Source organism: Pongo abelii, chromosome 13, assembly GCF_028885655.2.
Source record: "Pongo abelii isolate AG06213 chromosome 13, NHGRI_mPonAbe1-v2.0_pri, whole genome shotgun sequence".
NCBI classification, from domain to species: domain Eukaryota; kingdom Metazoa; phylum Chordata; class Mammalia; order Primates; family Hominidae; genus Pongo; species Pongo abelii.
Window position 1 is genome coordinate 126812994 of NC_071998.2, and position 23659 is coordinate 126836652.

The 23659-nt window shown below is 51.3% G+C and overlaps 1 long non-coding RNA gene across 2 annotated transcripts; it reads right to left on the reverse strand.

Moving 5' to 3' along the window:
• Nucleotides 1-3939: 3939 nt before the first annotated feature.
• Nucleotides 3940-23589, reverse strand: LOC129048048 (uncharacterized). 2 transcript variants are annotated; one of them, XR_010136627.1, is made up of 5 exons: nucleotides 16105-23589; nucleotides 13654-13717; nucleotides 12254-12875; nucleotides 8671-9032; nucleotides 3940-7712 (listed from the first exon to the last, which is right to left on the reverse strand). It is a non-coding gene; the product is annotated as an uncharacterized LOC129048048 (long non-coding RNA). The 2 variants fall into 2 exon arrangements; XR_008510052.2 differs by having other exon boundaries at nucleotides 3940-9032; nucleotides 16105-23571.
• Nucleotides 23590-23659: the final 70 nt, after the last annotated feature.

Genomic DNA, 23659 nt, shown 5'->3' on the forward strand with positions numbered 1-23659 from the left:
TTGTTATTTTGTATCAAAGGAATAAAAGTGGAATTTTTTAGGAGTAAAAATGTGATTTTGAGGAAATCAATTGTAAGGCATAAAAATGTGATGTGGGGAAAACACTTCTTCCTCCCTCCTCCTCCTCCCACATCGCTAAGATGACTTCAGGTCTACTTATCTGTCAGCACTGGAACCCCTGGGGGCCTCGGGGCTGGGAGAATCAGGACCAAGAAGGCGGGACCAAGAGGCCTGGCTGTGCAGATGGTCAACTGGCTGCAGGATGGAGACAGAGGTGAAAGCAGGGATGGAGGTGAGGGGAGGGATGGAGGTGAGGGTGGGGGCGGAGGTGGGGGAGGGATGGAAGGGAGGGGAGGGATGGAGATGAGGGGAGGGATGGAGGTGGGGGGATGGAGGTGAGGGTGGGGATGGAGGTGGGGGAGGGATGGAGGGGAGGGTGGGGATGGAGGTGAGGGGGAGGCAGGGAGGGAGGGGAGCAGAGGGATGGAGGGGAGGGGGACGGAGGGAGGTGAGGGGAGGGAGGGAGGTGAGGAGAGGGATGGAGGTGAGAGGAGGGATGGAGGTGGGGGAGGGATGGAGGTGGGGGAGGGATGGAGGGGAGGGGAGAGATGAGGGTAGAGATGGAGTTACAGGGTGGGGGATTGGGCCACCTCCACCAGGAGAAGGTGTTTCAGAAAGGCGAAGCCTCCCTCCCCAGGATCATCCGTGAAAATCCCAACAGGGGCACTGAAGCCTGCAGTAGTCCTCAGAATGTTCACAGCTTCCTCCAGGATGTGAGAAATGTCAGTGTACTTACCACTCCACCATGTCTACCAGAGAAGAGAGGACGCGGTCACCTGCTTGTGCTGCTCCCGCAGCACCTCTCCTGCGGGCTTCGCCTGCAGTGGTAGTGGGAGAGAAATGGGTGGAGAGAAGGTCGTGGTTTGGGGTTTTCAGAGCAGTTTAAAGAAAACAGTCCGTCATCTGAAGCTGAAAAGCCAGTGGGGTAATATCTGATTGTCACTGGGTATTGTCTGGCCTAGGAATGAAAGTGACTGGGCTGAAAAGGCCTTTTTAGAGCCATCTGTCTCCTGGAGTCCTGGTTGCTCACTGTGCTTTACCAGAAAAAACAATTAGTTTATAGGCTGGTGAGGAGGAGTCTCCTCTGGTTTGGGGCCAAGAAGCCACCTGCCCCGCTGGGCTCTGTCTTTTTCCTGGAACTCTTCTTGCTTCTTTGTTCAGCCCCCCACGGGACAGCGAACTTCAGTGGCAGTGCTGGTCTTGCTGACCCACCCTCCCCAACGTGGACAGGGCCTGCCTGGCATGGCAGGTGCTGTGAAGGAAGCCACAGGATGGAAACCCTGATGCCCTGCAGACAGAAACAGCTGCCTGGCTTGGGGACCTGGCTGGATCTCTTCCCCCTGTGCCTCTGCTTCTCCATCTGTAGAGTGGAATGGCTGGCAGGGCCCAGGCCCCTCCCACCATCCATTCCAGGGCTGCTGCTCTCTGAAAATACATCCAAGAGCACAGGTAGCTGGACCTGGTATTCCTGGATGGTTCTCAGCACGTGTTCCAGCAGGGCAAGAAGGGCCCAATCTAAGAGATTGCAGCGGCCCTGGAAAGCCAGTGTTTACAGTGGATAAGGACCACAAAAGAACAAGAAGGAACATCCCTCCGGGTGGGCTGGTCTACCAGGCTTCGTGGGGAAGGGTCTCAGAGGTCCTGTTTGAGGCAACCTGGGCTGGGGGCAGGGGGAGGTACACCAGGGGAAGGAAAGGAAGAAGCGATGGGGAAGGCTCTTCTGATGGGTTTGGTGACAGGATGAGGGGTGGGTAGCAGGGAGAGGAGCCAGGGGCCCTGGTAGGCAAGATAGGAGGTGCCCAGTCACAACTTTGGGGACCATGGGGCTGGAGGAAGAGGAGGCAAAGAAGCAGTTGGGGCAGGAAGAAGCAGCTCAGCTGAGGCCCAGAGGGGTGCAGAGGCTCGGGGAGAGCCAGCCCTCTGACGTCAGGCCCTGCTGCAGCAGGAGCCGTATGAGTGCCACTGAGACTGGGAAGGGCAGAGAGTGAAGGATGCCACTGATAGAAGGTCTACTGTCCATGAGGTCCCCATAACCTCGGCGGTGGAGACATGGCCTCCACTGTGCCTGTAGGGAAACTGAGGCAATTTCCCAGGGTTCCTCGGCCACTGTAAGACATGGCCAGGACTTTTTTTTCTTTTTCTTTTTTCTTTTTTTTCTTTTTGAGACAGAGTCTTGCTCTGTCTCCCAGGCTGGAGTACAATGGCGCGATCTCGGCTCACTGAAACCTTCGCCTCTCAGGTTCAAGCAATTCTTCTGCCTCAGCCTCCCGAGTAGCTGGGACTACAGGTACAGGCCACCTTGCCTGACTAATTTTTTGTATTTTTAGTAGAGACGGGGTTTCACCGTGTTAGCCAGGATAGTCTCGAACTCCTGACCTTGTGATCTGCCCGCCTCGGCCTCCCAAAGTGCTGTGATTACAGGTGTGAGCCACCGCGCCCAGCCCAGGACATTTTTTTAATGTCACTTTTATTTGAAGTTCAGGGGTACACGTGCAGGCTTATTACATAGGTAAACTTGTGTCATGGGGGATTGTTGTAGATTATTTCATCATCCAGGTATTAAGCCTAGTACCCACTCGTTATTTTTCTTGATCCTCTCCTTCCTCCCACCCTCTACCCTTTGAGGGGCCCCAGTGTGTGTGTCTTCCTCTCTATGCGTCCATGTGTTCTCATCATTCAGCTTCCACTTGTAAGTGGGAACATGCAGAATTTGGTTTTCTGATCCTGCATTAGTTTGCTAAGGATAATGTCTTCCAGCTTCACCCATGTTCCTGCAAAGGACACAGTCTCATTATTTTTTATGGCTGCATAGTATTCCATGGTGTATATGTACCACATTTTCTTTATCCAGTCTGTCACTGATGGGCTTTTAGGTTGATTCCATGTCTTTGCTATTGTGAATAGTGCCGCAATGAACATACATATGCATGTGTCTTTATGGTACAACAATTTCTATTCCTTCGGGTAGATAGCCAGTAACGGGATTGCTGGGTTCAATAGTATTTCCGTCTTTAGGTCTTTGAGGAATCACCACACTGTCTCCCACGATGGTTAAACTAATTTACACTCCTACAGATAGTGTATAAGTGTTCCTTTTTCTCCACAACCTTGCTAGCATCTGTTATTTTCTGACTTTTTTTTTTTTTTTTTTGAGACAGAATCTTGCTCTGTCACTCAGGCTGGAGTGCAGTGGCCGATCTCAGCTCACTGCAGCCTCCACCTCCCGGGTTCAAGCGATTCTCCTGCCTCCGCCTCTTGAGTAGCTGGGATTACATGTGCACACCACCACACCCAGCTAATTTTTGTTTTTTAGCAGAGACACGGTTTTGCCACATTGGCCTGGCTAGTCTCAAACTCCTGACCTCCAGTGATCTGCCCGCCTCAGCCTCCCAAAGTGCTGGGATTACAGGAGTGAGCCACTGCGCCCAGCCCATTTTCTGATTTTTTAATAAGAGCCATTCTGACTGGTGTGAAATGATATCTCATTATGGTTTTGACTGACATTTCTCCTCTCTTCCTTCCTTCCCTCCCTCCATCCTTCCCTCCCTCCCTTCTTTCTCTTTCTTTCTCTCTCTCTCTCTCTCTTTCTTTTTCTTAGACGGACTTTTTCTCCTATTGCCCAAGCTGGAGTGCAATGGCATGACCTCAGCTCACCGCAACCTCTGCTTCCCAGGTTCAAGCGATTCTCCTGCCTCAGCCTCCTGAGTAGCTGGGATTACAGGCATGTGCCACCACGCTGGGCTAATTTTGTATTTTTAGTGGAGACGGGGTTTCTCCATGTTGGTCAGGCTGGTCTCGAACTCCCGACCTCAGGTGATCCTCCCACCTCGGCCTCCCAAAGTGCTGAGATTATAGGCATAAGCCACTGCGCCCAGCTGACTGGCATTTCTTTAATGATCAATGATGTTGAACTCTTTTTCATATGCTTGTTGACTGCATGTACGTCTTAAGACATGTATGTATGTATGTATGTATGTCAGCCAACAAACATATAAAAACAAGCAGTGTCTCCCATTGCCTGTTTTTGTCAGCTCTGTCGAAGATCAGGTAGTTGTAGGTATACAGCGTGGCCGGGATTTGAACTCAGACCTGGCTGGCCGGGAAGCCCAGGCCAGTCCCAGATGCAGCATAGCCGGGATTTGAACACAGACCTGGCTGGCTGGGAAGCCCAGGCCAGTCCCAGGAGCATCCTTGCACTGCATCCCTACAACCGAGCTCTGTCCTGGGTGTCTTTCCCTCTCTCCTTAGAGGCCAAAATGCAGGACCTCCCAGCTCCAAGGGAGCCCCTGGGAAGGAGGGACCCCAACATCTTTCCCCAGGTGCCCATTCAAGGCTCCACGCCCAAAGGCCTGCCCCAGCCCCGAGGGCGGAAGGCTTGGTGCTACCCCTGGGGCAGGGGGTCTTGAAGACTTCCCTGGCGATCAGCTTAGGACACTGCCTGCCACCTCCAGGTGTGGTCCAGGTGCAAGGAGACAGGCGGGGTGACGTCCCCAGCAACCCCTGGATGTGGCAATAAAGAGCCCACCTCCTTCTCCACTAGTGGGACCACCACCTACCCTGAGCCAGATCCAGACCTCAGGGGCCCCCTTTACCCTTCTTTTCCCACCCCACATCTAGCCACTTAACAAGTCTGGTCAACTCTCCACCGAAATAAATCCCAGCTCTGACCCCACGCTGTCAACCTGCTTCCACTCTGCCCTGTGGTCTGCGATCCCCACAAGAACCTGAGAAACGGTTTTTGCTTTCTTAGAGTCAGGTTATGAAGGTCTAATTACACATGGACTAAAACTGACCAGAAGTAAAGCTCCACGCGCTTTGCATTGTGTGCTGTGTGTGGCCACCCCACAGTCGTGATTAGAGCATTTTCATCACCTCAAAACTTCTGACCTGCTGCTTTTTAATCAAACTCCTCCTTACCCTCCCAGCCTCAGTTCCGAACACCCACTGATCTGCTTTCTGTTCTTAGAGTTTTGCAAGTTACAGGATTTTGTATAAATACAATCACACAGTTTATTCTCTGCTCCTTTCAGCTAGGGTCATGTTTCTGAGATTCTCCCATGCTGTGTGTGTCTGTAGTTAATTCCTCTTCAGAGTTGAGGCTGTTTCATTGAATGGAAATGCGACCATATTTTGGACCCATTTTGCAGTTTATAGACATCGGGGTTGTTTTCTGTCTGGGGCTCTAATGAATAAAGCCCCTCTGTGCGTCGGCGTGGAAGGTTTTGTGAAGATGTGTTATTTTAACTGCTCTTAGATGAATATGTAGGAGTAGAATCCCTGGGTCACATGATGAGTGTATATTTAACTTTATAAGAAACTGCTAAACTGTTCTCGGGATTGGCTGCCCCAGTATTGTCCATTTCCACCAGTGGTGTATGAGCATTGCCACGGCTCCACATCTTCCTCGACGCTCAGCATGGCTGACGTTTTCAATTTCACTGACTCTGGTATGTGAGTAGTGGCACTCACTGTGGTTTACAAGGATCCTCTCAAAACCTAAATGTAACTGTGACACTCCCGTCTGCAAACTCTCCCACATCAGGGACAATTTGAACAACAAACTAAAGAATGATAGTAAATAAATTATAATCCATAAATAATAGTCCACGAGTCCACACTTACATACACACATACACACACACACATAAGAAGGGTTAGCCAGGTGCGGTGGCTCACGCCTGTAATCCCAACACTTTGGAAGGCCGAGGCAGGTGGATCACCTGAGGTCGGGAGTTGGAGACCAGCCTGACCAACATGGAGAAACCCCGTCTCTACTAAAAATACAAAATTAGCCAGGCATGGTGGTGCATGCCTATAATCCCAGCTACTCAGGAGGCTGAGGCAGGAGAATTGCTTGAAACCAGGAGGCGGAGGTTGCGGTGAACCGAGATCACACCATTGCATTCCAGCCTGGGCAACAAGAGCAAAACTCCCATCTCAAAAAAAAGGAAGAGAGGAAAGTCTTATTTACATAGAATGCCAACTGATAACTGTAGGAGAAAAGATGGTGTTGGAAAAACCATCTGGCAAAAGTATCATAGTAATGTTTTCAGGCAAGACTCATCATTGGATCTAAAACTAGTGAAAAAATAATAATAAGAGAGAATGAAAATAACAGATATAAATGTAATTGAATGTGAACATTTGGGTAATCTGGGTTAAGGAGAGAAGGGAAATATTTATACTATGTTTGCACCTTTTCTGTGTGCCTGAAATTATTTTGAAATAACTAGTTTGTAAAATCCCCAGCCCTGCCTCGCCTCACTGGAGCACCTGTTCACGCTGCAGTGGCAGAGTCCCACCGCACTGATTCTCTGTTCACCTGCAGCTCTGGGAGGGCACGGCTGAGCCCTCACTTTTTCTGCATTCCCAAGGCTGGCACCTAGAAGGCCCCAAACCATTTCCAGGGTTCACTTTTGTTTTCTGTTGGCATCTGCTGTGGTCTGACTCTAAGTCTCTGCCAGGTGCTGGGCCAACCCCACGCTCAGGAGCCTCCACTCAGGTGAACATCAGGTGAGCACGCAGCGTTCTGTGGCTGTCATTTCCATATGAACCGCGAAGGAAGAGTCCCAGCCAGGCGGCGACTGGTGGGTCGGAGAAGGCTTCTCCGACAGGACCTCGCAGATACCCAAGCCCACAGTGAAGCCACGTTTCTGCAGCCCCAGCCCCCTTCTCTACTCCTCAGAGAGACCCAGGTGCCTTCTCTGCAGGCACTCCACACTGCCACACACTGCTGGAGAAGGCCTATGGAGACCTTGGCCAACCCCACGTGTTCCAGATTGGAGAAACTGAGGGCCAGGGTGCAGAAAGGTCTTGCCCAGGACCCCACAGCAAGTGCAGGTAGAGTGAACAACTGCATCCTCCCGGCTCCAGCCCAGGGACTTCACTTATTTACTATTTTTTAAATAACAGCTTTATTGAGATGTGTTTCACACACCATACAATGCACCCATTTAAAGTGTACAATTAAATAACCTTTATATATTCACCAAGTTGCACAACTATCACCACAGTCCCTTGTAAGACAATTTCATCACCACAAAGAAAAATCTTTTAACCGTCACCTCCCCAGGCCCCTTACCTTCTCATTCCCAGCCTCCGGCAGCCAATAATCTCCTCTCTGTCTCTACAGAGTTCCCTGTTCTGGACATTTCACAGAGACGATTGGCTTCTTTTGCTTATTTTTATTTGACTTTTAAAAGAGGGCTCCAGCTCTGCCATGGTCCCTCTGGGGTCTCCTGGGGTGGAGGTGGAGAAGGTCCCCTCTGAGTTGCACATCCCCTCCCAGGGGCCCCACCCGGAGCACCAGGTCTTAATTTCAGTTTAGGGCAGGGGGGAGCTGGCGCCTCTGGGATGTCTCCTCCAATGACTCATAACTATTGCTCATCAGCTCAACCTTGGAAGTCCCTGCAGGGGACAGGAGGGCTTAAAGAAATGGGAGCTTACTCCAGCCTGGCTCTACAGGAACAGAATGGTCATGACTTAGGAACTTTGTAATGACACTGAGGACATCTGCAATTCGGGTGAAAATGGTGCAAATTTTGCCTGAGGAGTCAGCTGATCAGACGCAGGGCACCATGCACCAATGCATAGCTGCTGCTGGGTCCCAGGGAGCTTGTGGCTCAAGCAGGATCAGCCTGATTACTGGTGATCTAAAGTAAGGAAATTTCACCATCTTAGATGTTAGACCTTTTTGACTTTTTCTTCTTCACTTTTACTACTTTTAAAGAAAACCCAATTATTTCCCAACTTAGTCAACATGTAAATATGTCCCAATTTTGTAAACTGTAAGTCACAATTTTGTGGACAGTGGCCATGACTCTGAATGTCAAGGGCACTGTGGTTGTGGGCATGGGCTTGGGGTGAGCACCGCTGTTCACTTTGACTTCATGTCCTTTTTAAGAGAAGGGGGCTTCCCAAATGGTTTGTGATGACATTTCCAATATTTAAGACTCCTCTTGAGTCCACCAGCCTACCCCAGACTTTGACTCTGGTGGGCACTCCCAGCTGGCTTCCTTTTGCAGACTTTTCCACTGGCTGCGAGTCTGGGATGGGAGGGGCAGGCGCACACACTGGACTCCATGTATGCAGCCAAATTTTCTATCAGGTCTCAGCGCAGAATAGAAACATTTTGGGCATGAGACTGTAGTCAAATAGCTCAGCCTTGAGAAGCATTTTAAAGTTTTTCTTCCTTTCCCTCCTAGCCTCAGAATGCAGCCTTGAAACATACTTTAAACCTGCTTCCCTCCCTTTCCCACCAGCCACAGTGCTCACTTATCTCACTTTGTGCCTGCTTAGAAATGCCAGGGGCTCATTTTTAAATAAACCAGGCATAGAACCCAGTTGTGGAATCCTCCTGTCTAGGGGAGTTATGAACAACGAGTCCACCACCACCGGACCAAGGTCAAGATGATGCCAACTAGACCTCCGGATGGGCAATTACTCAAGACACCTGCACCACTGCCCCACTCCCACGTCTCCCACACCAAGTTCTCCTTCCTAAAGCCCTTCACTCAGTCCAAAAAGCTGAGATGGTTCCTCGGAGCCTTGAGCCCAGCCACTCTCCCACCTGCTAACACATGAATAAAAGTTGCTTTCCTTTCACCATACCTCGCTTCTCCTGCGGCGAGCAGCCAAACTTGAGTCAGTTACAAGACATCTCTACCTCCCCTGATCCCGCAGCTACAGGAGGACGCGCACCAGAAGGGAAATGTGGCCAGCCGCAGTAGCTCACGCCTGTAATCCCAGCACTTTGGGAGGCCGAGGCGGGCAGATCACTTGAGGTCAGGAGTTCGAGACCAGCCTGGCCAACATGGTGAAACCTCATCTCTACTAAAAATACAAAAATTAGCTGGGCGTGGTGGTGCACACCTGTAATCTTAGCTACTCAGGAGGCTGAGGCACAAGAATCTCTTGAACCCAGGAGGTGGAAGATGCAGTCAGCCAAGATCGTGCCACTAGTGAGCCTCTGTCTAAAAAAAAAAAGAAAGAAAACGTAAACCAAGAAATGGGGAGGCAGTGGGGGTGGGAAATTGGGGAACCCACTCGGGGGGGGACAAGGGGTCCCTGTGGGGGCAGCAGGCTCCTCTCTGACATCTCTTCACTCCCTCTGCACCCTGCAGGCCCCTGTGGCCTGTGGGCCTCACCCCACACGTTTCCAGCTCCAGGCTGGTTTAGCTGGTTTATCTCTCTTTCTCCTTCTCTGTGCTTCCATTTGGATCATTTCTCTTGGTCAATCTCAGCATTGGTCCCTGAGTCTTTCCTCAGCTGTATCCAGGGGCTTTTATGCGAAGTGCACCCCAGCGAATCTGCGATTCCGATGCGGCCTGTCCATCCTTTCCCGAGGGCTCCATTGCCCTGTCAAAGGCTCCATCTTCTCATTCGTTTTATCCACCTTTTCCACTACCCTTGGTGCTTCGCCCAAAGCAAACAGTAAACAGGTCACTGCAGCAACCACTGTCTGGCCGGGGGAAGGTCCCTGGGGTGGAAGCCTCAGCCGTGACATCGGACACCCCAGCCAGCAAGTGACCCAGACCAACAGGAGCACGGGGTGAGGGGCTCTAGAATGAGGGTCGGCCGTGGCGCCGAGGCCACGGTGGTGGTGGGAACTGGCATGTGTGCCACCAGCCCTCCCAGAAATCGTCACTTGAAGAATCAGCGACAGGATGGGATGGACACCACACAGGGCAGGAGGGAATGAAAGATGCTGCCGTACCCCAGAGGTCACCTCAGACGGTTTCATCCCTACCCCTGGCTTCCCGTGTCCCGCGGGAAGACATTCACCTGCTGCCAGAGCTGCCGGACCTGGCAGGGGCTCACGGCCCAGGGGCGGACATCAGCTACTGAGGAATGGAGTCGATGGGCGATCCCGGCTCCCTCAGCCCTCAGAGGGAAGTTCCAAGACGCGTTCCCTGCAGCCCCCAGGAGCCTGAGCCCAGCTGCCCATGGCTGTCACCCTTCCACTGGCTTTCCTCCCCCGATGTCTCACACCCTTCCCTCACTGGGCCTCCTTGGGTCCCTGGTCCCCAGGTCCTCATCTCAGGGCCTGGGGGGGTCCCAGCAGTAAGTGCTAAATAACCCACTGCAGGAAATATGACTGCTTCTCTCTGGGAGAAAGGAGATGGAGGCGGGTCTCCTGCAAACTGTGGGTGCAACGTTGCCTTTAGAAGGTCGAATCCGTGCAAAGCGCCTGCAGTGGAGAAAGCAGTGGATGCACCCACCCCCCTGGGGAGGCAGAAGGGGGAGAATGTGAGGGATGAGCTCTTGAAGGTAGGTGGGTGGGCTATGGGGGTTTCCGGCTCCATTATTCAAAACATACTAGGAAACCATCAGAGACTTATTTTTTTTTTAGCTTAATGAATTCTTTTTTTTTTTTCTTGAGACAGTCTCACTTTCTCGCCAGGCTAGAGTGCAGTGGCGCGATCTTCGTTCACTGCAACCTCTGCCTCTCTGGTTCAAGCGATTCTCCTGCCTCAGCCTCCCGAGTAGCTGGGATTACAGGCATGCGCCACCACGCCCAGCTAATTTTTGTATTTTTAGTAGAGACAGGGTTTCACCACGTTGTCCAGGATGGTCTCGATCTCCTGACCTCGTGATCCACTCGCCTCGGCCTCCCAAAGTGCTGGGATTACAGGCGTGAGCCACTGCGCCCGGCTTTTTTTTTTTTTTTTTTTTTTTTTTAAGAGTGTCTTGCTCTGTTGCCCAGGCTGGAGTGCAGTGGAACAACCACAGCTCACTGCAGCCTCGACCTCCTGGGCTCAAGCAATCCTCCTGTCTCAGCCTCCAGAGTAGCTGAGACTACAGGTGCACATCTCCATGTCCTGCTGATTTTTAAATCTTCTGTAGAGATGAGGTCTCACTATGTTGCTCAGGCTGGTCTCATACTCCTGGGCTCAAGCAATCCTCCCACATTGGCCTCCCAAAGCCTGGTATTACAGGCATGAGCCACCGTGCCCGGCCAAGCTTCACGGACTTTGACAGGGCAGACACTTTTTGTCACCACCACACAAGCCTAGAGCTTTGCCAGCCACTCCAGACCCCCTCCATGGCACCTCCATGGCCACGGCCCTCTCCCAGCCCCAAAAGTCATCACCGTCCTGACAGGATCTTCTCTCCCTTGTGCTTCTCTACACTTTCATTTAGGTCAAATTATTTAATATCTCTATCTTTAAACATGACAGTTTAGTCTGAGCCACTTTTTAATCTGATGTGTCTTTTAAATCTCTTTCCCCTACAGGTTCCACGCCATCTCTTTCTTTTCCTTACAGTTGATCTGGTGAATACCTGGGGCCGCCCCCTGCCGTGTTCCCCACAGTGAGAGTGTTGCTGGCTGCCCCTTGCAGATCAACACCTCCTCCCTTGTCCAGTGGGTTTCCTGCAAGGAGGCAGCTGGAGCCAGGGGCTCGATCACACCCAGGCCCTGCAGCTCCTTTTTTTTTTTTTTTTTTTTTTTTTTGAGACGGAGTCTTGCTCTGTCGCCCAGGCTGGAGTGCAGTGGCGCAGTCTCAGCTCACTGTAACCTCCGCCTCCCGGGTTCATGCCATTCTCCTGCCTCAGCCTCCCTTAGTAGCTGGGACTACAGGCGCCCGCCACCACGCCCGGCTAATTTTTTGTATTTTTAGTAGAGATGGGGTTTCACCATGTTAGCCAGGATGGTCTGGATCTCCTGACCTCGTTATCTGCCCGCCTCGGCCTCCCAAAGTGCTGGGATTACAGGCGTGAGCCACTGCGCCCGGCCATCCCCTGCAGCTCCTTATCAAGGGCACAGAAGCCGGATGCTCCCCTTTTTCGAGGGGTCAGTGGCTGCATTACCTGCACTCATTCATTCACCAGGGGTTGCAAAATGGTGATATTCTAATTTTACCATTCTTTTTTATTTTTTATTTTTTTTGAGACAGAGTCTTGCTCTGTCTCAGCTCACTGCAACCTCCACCTCCCAGGTTCAAGCAATTCTCCTGCCTCAGCCTCCCGAGTAGCTGGGATTACAGGTATGTGCCACCACGCCTGGCTAATTTTTGTATTTTTAGTAGAGATGGCGCTTCACCATGTTGGTCAGGCTGGTCTCAAATTCCTGACCTTGTGATCCGCCCTCCTTGGCCTCCCAATCTTTTTTCATTTATTAGTTGGACTGCTTAAAAAAAAAAAAAGAAAGACTCCCCGATATGGGCAGGAACAATGCTGAATTTTTACTTACCTGTCTCTAAGATAATGAATTGATTGTTAGCCTCCAAAGATGATCAATTTGTTGTTTTTTTGTTTGTTTTAACGTTACGGTGAACTCATGGACTGAAACTTCTTTATGGGTTTTGAGCCACTGCAATTATCCTCACCAAATCTCAAGCTGTCCCACCTCCGGCACATGGGGCCTCTTCAGGTTTTCCTCATTCATATTTGTTTGTCTATTTGTTTGTTTTTGGGTAGCCAGCAGGAGAGCATCCACAGTCTGCCTCTCCAGCCGAGGAGGAAGGTGACAAGACCTCCGTCAAGGTGAGATCCAGGTCGGCAGCCTCTGGTTCCCCTGAAATTAGGCTGGAAAGTGAGCCCTCTGAGCCGGCCCCTGGGGTGGGGGCACCAACCCCAGAATATACTTTAAACCTGTCCCCGCAAATCAAGGTCTCAGGTTCCATGGTATTCTGTCCGTCTGAGGTCTTCAATTAAGTCTCAACACCAGTGGGTAAAAAAACTAGAAGGTATTGTCAGGGTACAGATGAAACCGCCCTTGCAAAATTATGAGCCAGTGAAACAGATGAACCAAGTCCACTTGCTTCTAAACTCCACGCTGTCCTTGTTCGTTCCTGGGTGTAGGCTGAACTCCCCTTGGGAGGAATTTAATTTATATTAATAGTTTATAGTTTGATACAAAGAGAATAACAGCCCTTTCCAAAAACAAACCCCCTTCTTGCCTGGGGACTAGACTGCCTTTGTAGGACTAACAAATTAGCCACAAGATTAGAAATTATGGTTAGGCGTCATGTAGCTGGAGGCTGCAAGATTCTCACTCTCCCCAAACTGCTCCTGGAGACAAAATCACGATTGTAAAACCTAAGACCAGTGCTTGAGATATTTTGCAGACCCTGCACTTGATGGATCAGCTGGCACCACCCAGATCAATAAACTGGCTCATCTGATCTTGTGGGCCCCACCCAGGAACTGACTCAGTGCAAGAAGACAGCTCCGACTCCCTGTTTCATTTCTGACCAGTCAGCACTCCCGGCTCACTGGCTTCCCCCCACCCACCATGTTGTCCTTAAAAACTCTCATCCCCGAATGCTTGGGGAGACTGATTTGAGTAATGATAAAACTCGGGTCTCCTGCACAGCCGGCTCTGCATGAATTATTCTTTCTCCACTGCAATTCCTCTGTCTTGATAAAATGGCTCTGTCTACACAGCAGGCAAGGTGAACTCACTGGGCGGTTACAGAGATTGTAATGTATCCATCACATTTTTACAAGTTTTACTAAGACAGGATAAGAGTCCCAGGTTTGGGGCAGGACATTTTGAATGGAGCTTTCTCTGCCATCAGCCCGGCCACATGACCCAGGGTCTCTGGACTCCCAGGGACACAGGCAGCCCAAAAGGCAGTTCTGTCTTACCTCAAGCCCAGGAAGACAAGATAATGTGCTGGGATAATCCCTGAGAAGTTTCCTTCTCCTCCACCTTAAAGAGGTAAAAAGAAAATAAAAATCTCAGGACCCCAAACTCACTATGCCAAAAAGAAGAGTTAAGCTTGGGAACTGGGTCACCCAAAACTACCTCCTAGTTTCTTCCTAAATCGACAGATGCAAAGACAGAAGCCCACTCCCCTCCCCAGGGGGCCTCCCTCACTGTTTGCCCACAAGGAAATACCTTGAGGTCCCCAAGATTTTTTTTTTTTTTTTTTGAGATGGAGTTTCGCTCTTGTTGCCCAGGCTAGAGTGCAGTGGCATGGTCTGGGCTCACTGCAGCCTCCACCTCCTGGGTTCAAGTGATTCTCCTGCCTCAGCCTCCCAAGTAGCTGGGACTACAGGCGCATGCCACCACGTCTGGCTAATTTTTGTATTTTTAGTAGAGATGGGGTTTCACCATGTTGGCCAGGCTGGTCTCGAACTCCTGACCTCAGGTGATCTGCCTGCCTCGGCCTCCCAAAGTGCTGGAATTACAGGCTACACATCTTTTTTTTTTTTTTTCTTTTCCAAGAACTTTGTCCTAAAACAGAGTTCTGCTGAATTTCACCCTGAAAATGTAAATTAACAGCTTATCTGCACAGGTTGGGATAAAGACAGGACTAGAAGTCTTCCCTCCGCTCACGGGAGACAAAAGCATCTTTGACTCCCTCCTCAACTGTTCTTCTTACATAAAGATGCAGGTTCACTGAGCACAGGATGAATGCACAGTTGACTGTTCCTCTTCCGCCTTTCACATGTAAAACGGGGATTCAGGGAAGGCTCATCAACACCACAAAAGAATGCAACCGCTGGCCTCTTTTATCTACCCTCCTGTTTTTTTCTTTCCATTTTTCCCTACTGTCTGCTCTTTCCTCTTTGAATACTGAAGTTCTCAAACCCTCTTTGGAAATCGTGCAGGCCACAGCTCCTACTGTGCTCCTTCGGACCCACCTAGCCCGCGGAGCCCATCCTTCTCCTGAAGTTGTGGATCTGGTTTGCCGACACTTTCTCCTGGGCACATCCTCAACCCCGGCAAAATAAACCTCTCAATAGATTGAGACTCCTCAGTCATTTTCTTTGGTGTACAAAGCACAGGCTCGTCTTCCTGTGTCTATCCCCAGGTTTCGGGGCAGCAGAGCCCCGCCTCCACAAGTGTTCAGGATCTGTTCAGATGGTTCAGCCTCAGGGCCAGGCTGGGTCCTCTGCACCCCAAGCTGTGTCCTCTGTCTATTGCAATGACCCAGACAGGGCCGGTTCTCAGATGGCTCTGAAGAAATGTTTAGGGGTGTCTGGGGACTGTGCAATACCTTCCTCCACACTCAGATTACAGAGTTCTCCCTTGACCGTGGACCACTTCCTGGACATGGCTGCAGACAGCTGTCACCTCCCTAAGCTGAGCCTTAAAGACCAAGGTCCCACTTGCCCAGTCTGCTCTTGATTCTTTAGAATTTTCACAAAGTTGGGCTGGGCACAATGGCTCACACCTGTAATCTCAGCACTTTGGGAGGCCGAGGAGGGAGGATCACCCGAGGTCAGGAAACCAGCCTGGCCAACATGGGGAAACCCCACCTCTACTAAAAATACAAAAATTAGCCTGCGTGGTGGCCAGCACCTGTAATCCCAGCTACTCGGGAGGCTGACATAGGAGAATCGCTTGAATCCTGGAGGCAGAGGTTGCAGTGAGCCAAGATCGCACCACTGCACTCCAGCCTGGGGACAGAGCAAGACTCCGTCTCAAAAAAAAAAAAAAAAAATTCACAAAGCAGCCCCCTCCTTTTTCAATTAAAAATATTCTGTGCAGGCCGGGCGCGATGGGTCACGCCTGTAATCCCAAGACTTTGGGAGGCTGAGGCGGGTGGATCATGAGGTCAGGACTTCAAGACCAGCTTGGCCAACATGGTGAAACCCTGTCTCTACTAAAAATAAAAAAAATTAGCCTGGCGTGGTGGCCAGCACCTGTAATCCCAGCTACTCAGGAGGCTGATGTAGGAGAATCGCTTGAATCCTGGAGGCAAAGGTTGCAGTGAGCCAAGATCGCACCACTGCACCCCAGCCTGGGGACAGAGCCAAACTCCGTCTCAAAAAAAAAAAAAATTTCTGTGCTGGTTTCCTTTTCTTCCTCCACGCCAGAGCCCAGAGGCTGTGGTCTACAGCTGCCGGCCATGCCCCTGCCTCCACGGAGACCTGGGATTGTGTCAGACGTCCTGCTCCAGCCTTTAAGAGCAGGAGTGGCTTTGTCACCAAGGATATGCACGGCTTTTCCATCCCCTTTCATCCTGGGTGACAGAGGCTGCAGATAATAATCACAGCCTGGGATTCGAGGGAGCCTGACTAGTTGCTGCCTCTCTCCCCCGACTCAGATGATCTGCTTCTGAGCCTGTCTTCTGTTGTGAAACTTACTCCCAAATGCCTTCACTTGATGTTGAGCAAACGTCACAGTCTCTACCGTGTTGATGTGCGGTAGCTGTAAGTAGACAGCACAGAGTACAACAATAGGTCACTTCTGCCCAACGGTTAACCAGGCAGCTGGTCACCCAGCTCAGCTACCTGCATAAAAGCCTCGGCAATCCCCGTGGCCCACACTGGAAGCTCTCCTGTGGCTTCCACACTAAGAACTACATCTAGCGTTTACATCTTTTTTACTGGCCAACCTCCTTTTGCCTTTCAGGAGTGTGACTGAGCAACCTCTTCGGTTGCAACCAGAGACGCTGGTTTCAGAACGCAGGTGGAAAGGTCGGCAGCTGCTGCCACAGAAACAAGAAAGGGTCTCCCGGCAACGGGCTTGGTCTGGGAGTGCTTTCACCTCTGTCCCCTGGCTGTCCCCTCTGGGCAATGGGCTTGGAACGGGAGTGCTTCACCTCCGCACCCCGCCACTGTGTCCATGCATGTACCCCTCCGCAGGGGCCTGGCGGGGCAGCTCACCTGTGCTTTGCTCCCATCCTGGGCACTGAGGTGAGTCAGATGTGGGGGCGACCACACAGTAGCACCCCACTCATCGGTCCCACTTGGGGCAGTGAAACAAAACACTGCTGACCAAAAACTTAAAAAGGAAAAGAGAAAAATTAAAAGCCCAGACTCCCAGGGAAACACTGCATCTGAACTTCTGATTCAAGGGAGGAAAAAAACCCAAAGCAGCCGCCCTCGTCAGGCTGTGCCCACCCCCAATCTGTGCTTACCCTCGGTTCCCGCCCGTCTCTGCAAGGGAGACCCTTGGAAATGGGTCTCCCTCCTCACTGGACCCACCATCACAGATGGGACCTTCTGAAGGCCATAAGGCGGCAAAGGGAGCCCACCCTAAGGTCCAACTTTGTGTGCGGCCACAGATAGACCCCAGGCCATCTCCTTTCCCTTTCTAACATGAGATCGGGGTGTCATGAGCCATCAAAGCAGACCTTACCATCTCCCTTCATGACTACCAGGCCGAGAGAAAAGCAGGCAGATGTTTCTCCCCGGGAAATACTGCTGCACTGTGGCAGCAGTGGTTTTGAAGGTTGCCTTAGGTTGAAGCTAGGCAGAGTCTTCTGGGGCACAGAGGGGCTTGGGACACCTGCCTCTTCCCAATGCTCAGCCCTCAATGCCTTCTGGCCTTGGATGGTCCTGGGCTTCCATGCAGCCCTACTTTTCTGTACAGCGCCAAACTGCTACATACAAAAGCAACTATAGATATATATTGCAGACAGGGTCTTGCTCTGTTGCCCAGGCTGCAGAGCAGTGGCACGATCACAGCTCACTGCAGCCTCAATTTCCTGGGCTCAAGCGATCCTCCCACCTCAGCCTCCCAAGTAGCTGGGTCTACAGATGTAGATATAAATATACATACACATATCTTTTTTTCCTTTTTTTTAGAGACAGAGTCTCGCTATGTTGCCCAGGCTGGTCTCAAACTTCTGGGCTCAAGCAGTCTGCCTACCTCAGCCTTCCAAAGTGCTGAGATTACATGTGTGAGCCACCGTGCCCGGCCAGAAACTACAAATCTCTATCAAGACTTGCGGAGGCTCCTTACCCTCCCCTACCTCAGAATAAAGTGATTCAGGACATCATGAGTAGGTTTTTATACAAAAATATCAAACGTTCTGTATTGCCTTTCCAAAACTCAAGAGAACGTGCGGTAGAGTCCCTCTTCTTTCTGCCAAAGGAAAACTGAAATAGAATCATTTCCATGGATCTAGGGGAAATTTTTGAGACTCAAGAAAACCGTGACCTTTCTCATTTTTACTCTGCACCACCTTCATTTAACAAGAGTGCAGAAACTTCCTCGTGAGAGGTTTTGCCAGAATCTGTTTCCCTCATCACATTCACCATCATTTTAACCTTGATTGCTAACATTCTATTTCAGAGTTGTATAGCTAAGTCTTATCAGCTTATCATTTCTGATATGGCTTCAGCAGCCTCTTCCACTGAACGTGGTTGAGATAACATTTCTCAGAGAGACTTAACAAGTGAACTAACTCTTTGCCTAAGAGATGGAGAAAGTGAGCTCCTAGCAGAGTTTCTGAAGTAAAAGATTCCAGTGGCTGCTTCCCCAGGAAGGAGGGTCCTGGGGAACTTGGGGTGACACAGGGCAGCTGCCTGGGCCCCCTTCAGGGTAGGAGCACTCCATCGTCCCCGGCTGCCCAGCCCAAATGACAGTCCCGGGCTGAGGTCCCGCAAGGGACAGCCCATGTCCAGTGGCCGTGCAGGGCGTTTACAGGGTAAAGGTCCGGCCAGTTTCCTTGACAGGGGCCATCTGAGGGGCTGCCATGCTCCAGGGCCCCCTGGGAATCAGCTGAAGCCTCCATCGTGGCCATGTGACTGCTCGGCTGCCCCCTGCCCCATCGTGTCCTGGGGGTGCCCCTGGCCAAACCGTCACACATGGCCTTCTCAAGTCCATGCAGCTCCCCCGCCCTGGGCAGGCTCCTGTCCGAGAGGTCGTCTGGGTCAGAGATGCCCACTTCCTCTGGCCTTTGTCACCTCTGCCTTTCACTCTGCAAGGTCTTCCTGCCTTTGAGGAGCGGGTCACCTGTCCCGCCGCACTCCTGCTGGCCCCTCCAGGCGCTCCTGTTTGAGGAGAGGAGCAAACATAGAAACAGTGTCTAGTAAGAATAAGGGCCCTCGCCCAATGTATTTTCTGCAAGGAATCAGAGCGAGAAAGTCATTTTCCTCCCAGATCCTGAATTGGAGGCACCTGCTCTTGAATAAATCCAAGGTGACGTGTCCTAGTTTCCCACTGACGATGCACGCGGGGTCTCCTGAATAATTCCGTCTCAGGGGGCTTATTTTCCACTTCAGCTTAAAATGCTCCCTCATAAACAGATCATCATCAAGTCACGTTGTCCCCTGACATTGTAAGTAACAAACGGGGTAAAATTCACACCAGGAAAATTCTAAGAACGTTAACGATCAAGAAATGAACCCAAATAAAGCCATGCAGAGTCACTTCTGGGGTAAACGGTTTCGAAAATTCTTTTGCAGAAATAGAATTTATAAAGATTGAATCCAGTGGGCTCCCTGGGCCCGGGTGGGAAGGGACTGGCCCCCTTTCTGTGGGCTCCGGGTCCGGATGGAGACTGCCAGCTGCCCCACCTGGTGGCGGGTCTCCATGGACAGGCGAGCCTGCGCAGGGCTGTGCTCACAGTCATGAATATTCATGTCCTTCTGTTAAACAGCCTATGTGAGTCAGTTTATGTACATAGGAGAGCAGTGCCTACCATTTTATTTTTTATTTTATTTATTATTCATTTATTTATTTTGAGATGGAGTTTTGCTCTTGCTGCCCAGGCTGGAGTACAATGGTGCAACCTCGGCTCACTGCAACCTCCACCTCCTGGGCTCAAGCAATTCTCATGCCTCAGCCTCCAAAGTAGCTGGGATTACAGGCACCCACCACCACGTCTGGCTAATCTTTTTTTTTATTTTTATTTTTGTATTTTTAGTAGAGATGGGGTTTCACCACATTGGCCAGGCTGGTCTTGAACTCCTGACCTCAACTGACCCACCCGCCTCCATCTCCCAAAGTGCTGGGATTACAGGCGTGAGACCAGTGTGCCCACCGTTTTGAAAATTTAAATGGTATAAAAGAAGACAACACCAAAAGACAACACCAAAACCTCCCCTCCCCCTTGCTGGCCTTCCACTCAGGCTGCTCACACGGGTCCTGACATCTTCGTGCATGTTCTGCCAGGTGGCGCAGCAGCCCACCCTGATTCTGAAAGTGCAGCGGGGTGACACTTTACATCACTCTGCTGCAAGCTTTTTCCACTTTCTTATGCTCCCTGGACTCCTTCTGCACTGGGGCACACAGACCCGCCTCCCTTCCAGCAGAGGCCCAGCGGTGCAGGAGGTTCCAGGGTTCATTTCACTTTCCCAATCTGGTCACTTACGGGGGTCTGCTTTGACAAGGTTGGAGCAGTCCTTGTCGGCGCGTGCCTGGACAAACTGTGCATAACTTCAGGACGAAGGGCTAAGCAACACTCAAATGGGACCTGCAATTTATAGTTAACAGACACAGCAGGATGACCTCCCAACAGACACTGTGTCCTCCTGCCAGCAGGGTCTGGGGCGCCTGCATCCTTGGGTCCCCCCAGGGGACTGTGGAGCTTCCTTGTGTTGGGGGGAAAGGCTGCCTTCTTTCACATGAGTTTCTTTGTTTTTGTTTTGAGACAGTCTCCCATCCCAGGTTCAAGCAATTCTCCTGCCTCAGCCTCCTAAGAGCTGGGATTCCAGGTGTGCACCACCACACCCAGGTAATTTTTGTATTTTTTTTTTTTTAAGTAGAGACAGGGTTTCGCCATGCTGGCCAGGCTGGTCTTGAACTCCTGATCTCAGGCAATCCGCCCTCCTCGGCCTCCCAAAGTGCTGGGTTTACAGGCATGAGCCACTGAGCCCAGCCCTTGACTTTTCTTTAATTATGACAATGTAACTAATTCTGTAAAGGAAAAGAGCAACAGAGGAACTGCTGGCTTTTCTTTATGAGCTCAGACTTTGGTCCCCAGCAGGCCCTCAGCCATCTCTCCCAGGCGGTCTCTCCACTCCACATGGAGAGTGACCCTCATGTGGTCCCACTGAACTCTTTGTGCCCTTCACAGAAGGCCAAGCAGAGACCCAGAGGGGAGCAACAGCCACATAGGGACCCAAGAGCCCACCAGAGCCCCTCGTGTGAGACGTGCAGCCCACTGCACCTGTCCCTGCTGCCACTGCCCATCCACCCATGGACAGCAGAGCCCCGGGCTGGGGAGAAAGATGCCAGGAGTCCTCACTTCCTCCATGGCGGATAATGAAGGTGACCCTATGTGCTGACCCCCGGAGGCACAGACTGCACAGTGAGGAGCCTGACTAGGAGGTCCCAAGGCCAAGGCCAGCGCCTCTCACAACAGGAGAGTCTGACAATGACAGACGCCCCTCCTGTTCCTCCAATGAAGGCCTCACAAGGCACTGTTGAGGCCTCCTAAGAATTTAATAAAAAAATAAAAAGCACCAAACAACCAATCTCTGAACGTCGGTAGCTTCAAAAAAGGAGTACAAGTGCTCCCTGTTTTGAGAAACAAACAGGGAGTTTGTTTATTACGTGCCACACACTCTGGCCCAAGAATCCCCCAAAAGCTACCTAGGTCACACCCCTCCATACCCTCCACTGCTCTCTTACTTTGGAATGCAGGGATTAAATTGGTGAATGATTATGAAATCTTAGAGTGGTAAAAGCTATTTAAGGCCTTACCCCAAAGCCAGAAACCACAAAAGAAAACTTGATTGATTTAGCTACAGAAGAACTTCAAACTTGTGTGTAGTAAAAAAATAAAAAGGCAGGACACAGTAGCTCACATCTGTAATCCCAGCACTTTGGGAAGCCAAGGAGAGTGGATCACTCAAGCCCAAGAGTTCAAGACCAGCCTAGGGAACATAGCAAAACCCCACCTCTACAAAAAAATACAAAAACTAGCCAGGCGTGGTGGCGTGCACCTGTAGTCCCAGCTACTGGGGAGGCTGAGGTGGGAGGATCACCTGAGCCTGGGGAGTTTGAGGCTGCAGTGAGCCGTGATCACGCCACTACACTCCAGCCTGGGTGTACACAGAGTAAGACCCTGTCTCAAAAAAAAAAAAAAAAAAAAAGGCTGAACAAACAAAAAACTAAAATCCAAAGTCAAAAGAAAAATGACAGAAAAATAAATGCAATGTACAAGAGTATACTGTACTACTGTACAATATTCTGTGTTATTGTACTGTTGTACAATACACTTTTTTTCTGAGACAGAGTCTCGCTCTGTCACCCAGGCTGGAGTGCAGTGGCACGATCTCGGCTCACTGCAACCTCCACCTCCTGGGTTCAAGCAATTCTCCTGCCTCAGCCTCCCGATTATCTGGGATTACAGGCACCCGCTACCAAGCCCGGTTAATTTTTGTATTTTTTAGTAGAGACGAGGTTTCATCATGTTAGCCAGGCTGGTCTCAAACTCCTGACTTGAGGTGATCTGCCCACCTTGGCCTCCCAAAGTGCTGGGATTACAGGCGTGAGCCGCCGCGCCCGGCCATACATTGCATTTACGCTCTTGTACAAAGTAGCATACGGCACAGAGAAGAGCTAAATTCCTTACGGTAAGAAGCTCTTAGAATCCCTAAGAAAAAGACACACAGCCCAACAGAAAAATAAAAAATGGGCAAAGAACACAGACAGGCAATATTCCAAATGGCCAATAATAAAATGAAAAGATGTTCAACATCACCAGCAGTCAAAGAAATTAGGATTCCAGTGATGAAAAGAGCTGTTTCGCCTATCAGACTGCCAAAGACATAACGCAATGACATATCTCAGGGCTGGCAAGAGGACAGGCAAGCGGGCATGCCCGCTCACCAGTGGGTGGACGGCAGGCTGGCCCCGCATTTCTGGAGGGCATTTTGGCAAAATGCAGCATAGTCTTTGGCCCGCCGGCCTCTTCTAGGGATTTGCCTGCAGGAAATGCTCAGAGCCGCTCTAAGGACGCATCATGAAAGCTGTTCACCACAGCACTGTTTTAAAAACTGTGAAGCAGCGTGCCAAAACCTTAACAGCCCATGTCTCTGGGAAGTCACCTTATTAATTAGATCATCTCCCCAAAGTTTGGTAATGAAAGAGTATTATTTTATGAGAAAAAAAATTGCTTTTTGAAAAAATTCACGAAGGCATTAAAACAATTCTTTAATGGGTTTCCTGACCCCAAAACTGGCCCTCCAGCTTCCCAGGCTGGCATGCCTAGAAGCACCCTTCCAAGGCAAGTCTCTGATTTTGATCATATCAAATCTCTGACACTTTCTAGACAGAAACCGAACCCACAAATTCATCTCCCAGACACGTGTGGATCAGGGCCCAGGGAGCCTTACAGAAGCAGCGCGGTGCCCTGCCCACCATCTGCCCCTTCCACGAGTGGGCGCTGAGGGAGGATCCAGTCGGGTCTGCCCGTTCCCCGCCACCCGGGGATGCTGAGCACAACCGGGCCACCGCCAGCCTCGGGCACACACCCTGGACGTTTTATAAAACAAAACTGGAAAGACTTTCAAGGTCACATGGTCAGTGCACAGCAGAAGCAGAAACAGCAGCGGCCTCAAGGTCCGTGGCAGTTCCTAGAAACTGTTCCCTCCCCCGAACCTGGCGGCAGGTGTGCTCGAGGAGCCGCCGCCCCGGGCAGGTCGTGCCTCCGCTCCGCGCCGCAAGCTCGGGTGGGGCAGCCGCGGGGACACGCGGGGGCCGCCCCCGACCCCAGCCCAAGGCTGTGGGGCTGGAGGGGCGGGCAGGCCGGTCTCAGCCCGGAGCCCCGCGTGAACTTCGGGGAGGAACTCGGTTGGCGGCCGGGGCCCCGCACGCTCCCTCCCCGCGGCCCCGAGCGCTTTCCCACGGCCACGCCCCCCGCGCCCAGAACTTCCCGGCGACCCCGCGCCCCCTGCGCGCCCCCCGGAGGTGGCCGCGGCACGGGAGGCGGGCAGCACGGGGCTCGGCCCGGCCCAAGCG